This window comes from Rhinolophus hipposideros, assembly GCF_964194185.1.
Source record: "Rhinolophus hipposideros genome assembly, chromosome: 2".
Taxonomy (NCBI): Eukaryota; Metazoa; Chordata; class Mammalia; order Chiroptera; family Rhinolophidae; genus Rhinolophus; species Rhinolophus hipposideros.
In genome coordinates, this window is record NC_138048.1 from 29,241,431 (window position 1) to 29,247,358 (window position 5,928).

A 5,928-nucleotide genomic window follows, 5' to 3' on the forward strand; every position below is an offset into this window, starting at 1 on the left:
AAAGATTTGAACAGGCATTTCAACAAAAAATCCAAAAAGTGGAAGCAACCCAAGTGACCATCAGATGAATAAATAAACAAAATGTGGTTTATACATACAATAGAATGTATATTTCCTTCCTTAAAAAGGAAGGAAATTCTGACACACACTACAACATGTACAAACCTTAAGAACATTATTATAGGTAAAATAAGACAGACACAAAAGGACAAATATTGTATAATTTCATTTATATCACATACCGAGAGTCATCAAATTCAGAGACAGAAAGTGGAATGGTGGTTGCCAGGGCCTGGGGATGTCGGGGTGGAGGCAGGGAAAGAGTAGTTTTTCAATGGGTATAGAATTTTAGTTTTGTAAAATGAAAGCTTTCTGGAGATTGATTGCAGAACAGTGTGGAATTAATACCACTAAACTGCACAGTTAGAAATGGTTAAGATGGTAAATTTTGTGCTTTTACCACAATCAAAAAAATTTACTATAGTAGGTATAGTAAGACATATCTAGTAATTTTAGTAATGCATATCTCTTTAAATAAATTTTTAATACACAAAGGTTGTCACATAATTGGATATTTCTCTACTTTGTACACAATTATTTTTACTCTCCACAGAACAGCTGCTTTTTTTAAAAAAAATAAATTTTATTGGGGAATATTGGGGAACAGTGTGTTTCTCCATGGCCCATCAGCTCCAGGTAATAGTTCTTCAATCTAGTTGTGCAGGGCACAGCTCAGCTCCAAGTCCAGTTGCAATTTTTCAGTCTTTAGTTGCAGGGGGCACAGCTCACCATCCCATGTTAGAATTGAACCAGCGACCTTATTGTTGAGAGCTCGTGATCTAACCAACTGAGCCATCAGAATGGCTGCTTCTTCATTTCTTATCGGGTGATAGCAAGCACTGAAATCCTGATTTTAACAGAATAGTTGTAAAAATGCTTCAGAGATTTAAGTGGAAAGCAGAACATTGGTACATGGCTCTCGCACTTAGTTATCAGGAATGTTCAAATGTCTTTTTCTTCAAAAATACAAAATAAAGGAGGTAAACGGGTCAAATATATGGTGATGGAGGGAGAACTGACTCTGGGTGGTGAACACACAATGTGATATATAGATGATGTATTACAGAATTGTGCACCTGAATTCTATGTAACTTTACTAACAATTGTCACCCCAATAAACTTTAATTTAAAAAATACAAAATGAATTATCTGTAGGCATGGTAATGACAGCAGTAAACCATTATATGTTGTCAACTGAAACCAGTAACTGAAGGTTATAGTGATTTTCTTAAACATCAGCCAGGCTTTTCTTCAGTCATTTCCTTCAACTAAATTTTCTGAAGTTTTAGGTGAGGAGCATTGCCTTGAGCTTCCTTTCACAGTTCTCATTAATAATGGTAAAGCACTGTTCTAGAACATGCCACCTTCCTTACCACCTCCCATTCTACCCATTCTGCGCATTCCAGGGTCTTTCTCTTCTTTAGGAATTTCTGTGACTACAGCTTCTGCTGTAGTTAACAGAGAGGTCAGGTTACTCCAGCAGCATCCAATAAAGCAGTTCTTACACCCTTAGTTGGGTCAATGATTCCTTTATCCACCATATGCACGCAATGTCCAAGCATAGCATCATAACCAATTTCTGAGAAAATCTGAGAAAATAATTTTTTCAACTACCAATGATCCCTCAACAGTTGCATTCTTAGCAATGGTCATTACAGGAACTTTGAGTGGTTTTAAAAATAAATTCTATACCAATTTATTTTTTATCTTTATTAACTGGAGTTAATGAATCCAAGGCCAGAATGCACCAAAGTAGGGCAAAACCCCCTTCCAGAACAATGCTTCTTCAACAGGAGCTCAGGTGGCATTGAGGGCATCTGTTACTCTGTCTTTTCAGTCACTTCAACATCACTTGTCCCACCAACCATTAGCACAGCTACTGCATCTGAGAGTTTTACCAACACTCATTTAGTTTTATCTTTTCATATTCACTAGTTGTGATATCTAACTGCTGAGTGATTTTCAATTTGAGCCTGGTCACCTTTTCCTTTCAAGAACGTGACATCATCTTTGGTCACAATGACCTCTCCAACTTTTCCTAAGTCATGAAGCTGAATATCTTCAATATTTAGAGTTAATCCCTCTTCTCCAAACACTGCACCACCAGTAGCAATAGCCATTTTTTAAACTGGTTCTTTCTATTGTCACCAAAACCTGGAGCTTTGACTGCCACAACCCAAAGACTAACTTTTAGCCTGTTCAAAACAAGTGCACTTAGAGCTTTTCCATCAACATCCTTATCAGTTATGACCAAGAGCTTACAGCGAGCAATTTCAAGAGCAGGTATAATGGACTGGACACCAGAAATTTTCTTTTCATTCATAGGCATCTTGGAATTTACATTTCTGACTTTTTGGTGTAGTAATAAAGTATAGAGAAATATAACCTTGATCAAACTGCATGCCTTCAATAATTTCTATTTCATCATTTAGTGTTTTTCCATCCTTTACTGTGATGACACCCTTCCTTCCAACCTTTTGCATTACATCAGAAATGATGTGGCCAATTCCTTTGTCTCCATTTGCACAAATCATAGCAAACTGAGCAATTTCTTCAGGGGTTGTCACCGGTTTAGACTGCGTCTTAAGTTCAGCAATTACAGCATCAACAGTTCACATCACAGCTCTCCTGATTTCCACTGGATTAGCACCGTTACTATGTTCTCAAAGCCTTCCTTGGCAATAGAGTGTGCCAGTACAGTGCAGTGGTGGTGCCACGTCCCCAGCCTCTTCATCTGTATTATTGGCAACATCTCGAACAACTTTAGCGCCAATATTTTTATATTTATCTTTTAAGTCAATGGACTTTGCAAAGGTCACCCTATCTTTTGTAACTTTGGGACTTCCCCAACTCTGTTCAATAATCACTGTTCTTCCCTGGCCCCAGAGTAATGGCTAGCATCAGCTAAAAAGGTCTACACCTTGAAGCATGCAGGCTTTGGCATCCGCATCAAATTTGACATCTTTGGCATAAGCTTGAGTGAGATGAAGAGACAGTGTCCTGGACACTGGCCTAATCTGGCTAAGGACTTTGTGTAATTGAAGCATTTCTGTGCGGCAATGGCAAGGCTTGTGGGGAGTGAGGCAGGCCACAGCTGTGAATGAGTGCACATATCTTTTTCTTTTAGGACAACTTCCTTAAAGTGTTGGGGTCATGTTTAAAGTGTTTGATGCATATTGCCAAGTTTTTCATAGGAACAGTGTACCAATTTACACTCTTACCGTCAATGTTAAAAAAAAGAAAAAAGCCTATTTCCCTACACGTTTGTCAACACTTGTTATTTGCAATTCAGTCTCAATAGACAGTTGCCCTGCATTTCCTTCCTTTCAGCTGGACACAAGCCTGTTTGGAACAACAATTTCTTCTTCCAGCATCTCTTGCAGCTAGATGTTCTAGAAATGGGATCTAAAAATAATTGTATGTGTAAATAAAAATAATGGGATCTAAAAGTAATAGTATGCATAGTTTCCAGAATGCTTTTTTTCTAAATGAGGCGCATGTCTTTCCCCATCTTCATATCTGCTGCTCAGAATGTAGATGTGGCAGATGGCTTAGTGGCCATTTTGGATCATGATTTTCACAGTTTGAAAGCCACAGGTGTACCGACAAGATAGAAAGAGCCTGAATCCCTGACACCAGGAGCTGCACTGAGAGATCCAGACTGCCTTCCTCCAGACTGTTACATGGGAGGCAAATACATTTCTAACTTGTTTAATCTATTTGAAGCTGAATTTGTTTTACTGATATATAATTCTTTTTAGTCTTTATCACATAGGTGAAAAATAATATCTTATTTTTGTTATACATAGCTCTTTTGTCGACTGGAAGTTAAAATTTCTGGAGAGTTATTGCTACTTTTAATTATGCAAAGGAGATAACAGAGGCAGATTTTTTTTTCTTCCTTTCACATCTGGGATGGCATATTGCAAGGGTTCTTCTCAATATGAAAGAATAAATTCATTTTCACCTTTCCATTTAATTCAAAGATTGTCTGGAAGATAAGATTGTAAAATCAACAGATACTTCTTAAAATATTCTATTCAATTGATTGGAATGAATGCTTAGATTTTCATAGTGATGTTTTAGAGGATTTTAATAATGATTAAAAAAAACAGTGTGTCAGATCTTTTTCTGATTCTTTTACTAAACTAGAACCAACTAAAATTAGAAACTAGGTCTACTATCTCTAGTCAATTTAAGCCTTGTTACTCTTGTGGGATGGAGGTGGGAATGGAAGCATGGAGAAACCATGAAATCTCCATGTGGTGGTTCTCAAACTTGAGTGTACATTACAATCACATGAAAGCTTCTTTAAAACACGGATTCCTGGGCTCCACACCTCCGAATTAGCTGATCACGTTCTCTTTGGACAAACAGACGGCAGAATAAACAATTCTGGTATAAAACATTTTGGGTAAGTCTGCCAATTCAAGGGACCAGGAAAAAGATTTAGAAAGGGACAGAAATGGCAAGAAACAGAATTCATTGCACTTCATCAAGGACATTGCTTGGGTTTTATTTGTTTGTTTTTTTTGTTTTTGTTTTTGTTTTTTTTAGGCCTTTGGAGTGATTTTCACCAAACAGACTGATTTCTGTCAAATTTAAACGTTTGCTTACTCCCATGTAGAAGCATCATGTAAGACCTAGTCTTCATTTCAGTGTATCCAGAGAATTCTCTCCTTTCAGCATCAGGGAGTGGAACCATATGCTCTCCTCTAATCTCCTTACAGATTAAATGATGCAACTGAATTTATGTTCTTGGCTGTTTTTCAGCTACATGTGAATTGCTTTAACCGCTGTTCCCAACTCCACCAATATACTTCCCTTTATAGTATGTAGCATTAACTCTGAATTAGAACGTATGTGGTTGAAAATAAATTTTCAACTACAGGACAAATTTTTAGATGAGGTTCCATAATAGTTCAGTTTCCTTTAAAGAAGGCATGGTATAGTGTTAATATCTAACTTGGTGCTTATCCATTCTATGTTATTTGAAATTATCAAGTTGTTACACTGGTTGTCATTTCTAGTAAGTAAATTTCTATTAAATAAACTACTTTTGAGTGGAAAGTTTTCATTCTCCTACCTCAAACTCTGCAATCCTTAGATAACAGCACTTAGATAACCTAAGACAAAATTGCAATCTACAGGTGTGATGTATTTTATTATATGAGTTGGTGACCTTAAATAGCTTATTTAAAAAAATTAGGAAAATAAACTTAGTAGGCAGTATGAAAATTGTTTTATTTAGCCATTTTGTTTTGCAGATTAAAAAAAGACATCTGAGATCCAAAGGGATTGGACAACTTGTTCAAGTTCACACAACCAAGCTAGTGACTGAGTCAGTTCTAGAAATGGGCCTCCTAGGGTATTGTAAAGTCAATATTAAATGCAATGAATGGAATCCTGGAATTTTATAGGATGTATAAATTAATATATTTTTCTAGGTCTATTTGATGAGGCTTTTTAAAAACTCACGATTTAGATACATTTTGAAAAAAAAATGTAGGATTTAGATACTGAAGTTCTTCCAAGCAGTTTATTAAAATGTTTGATGTAAACCAAGTTAAACTGATCATTAATAATGATCATTATTAATAATGATCATTAATGATAACTGATCATTAATAATGTATTCCTGCTGAATAATGTATTCCTGCTGACGTATAAGTAAATGGTACAGGTAGATCCTTGCATGAAGGGAGGAAGATGCTGAAGAGAAGCTATAGGAAAGATATTAGGTTGGTGCAAAGGTAATTGTGTTTTTTGCAATTATTTTTAACCTTTGAAACCACGATTACTTTTGCACCAACTTAATATATAGCCTAGTTGGAATGTGTTTGGAATAAACTTTTTTCTTTAACAACT

At 36.1% G+C, this 5,928-nt stretch overlaps 1 pseudogene across 1 annotated transcript; it reads right to left on the reverse strand.

The window, feature by feature from the left end:
• Window positions 1–1,410: 1,410 nt before the first annotated feature.
• LOC308508556 (60 kDa heat shock protein, mitochondrial-like) lies at window positions 1,411–3,107 on the reverse strand (annotated as a pseudogene). Its single transcript has one exon. The product of its transcript is annotated as a 60 kDa heat shock protein, mitochondrial-like (transcript).
• Between the last annotated feature and the right edge of the window lie 2,821 nt (window positions 3,108–5,928).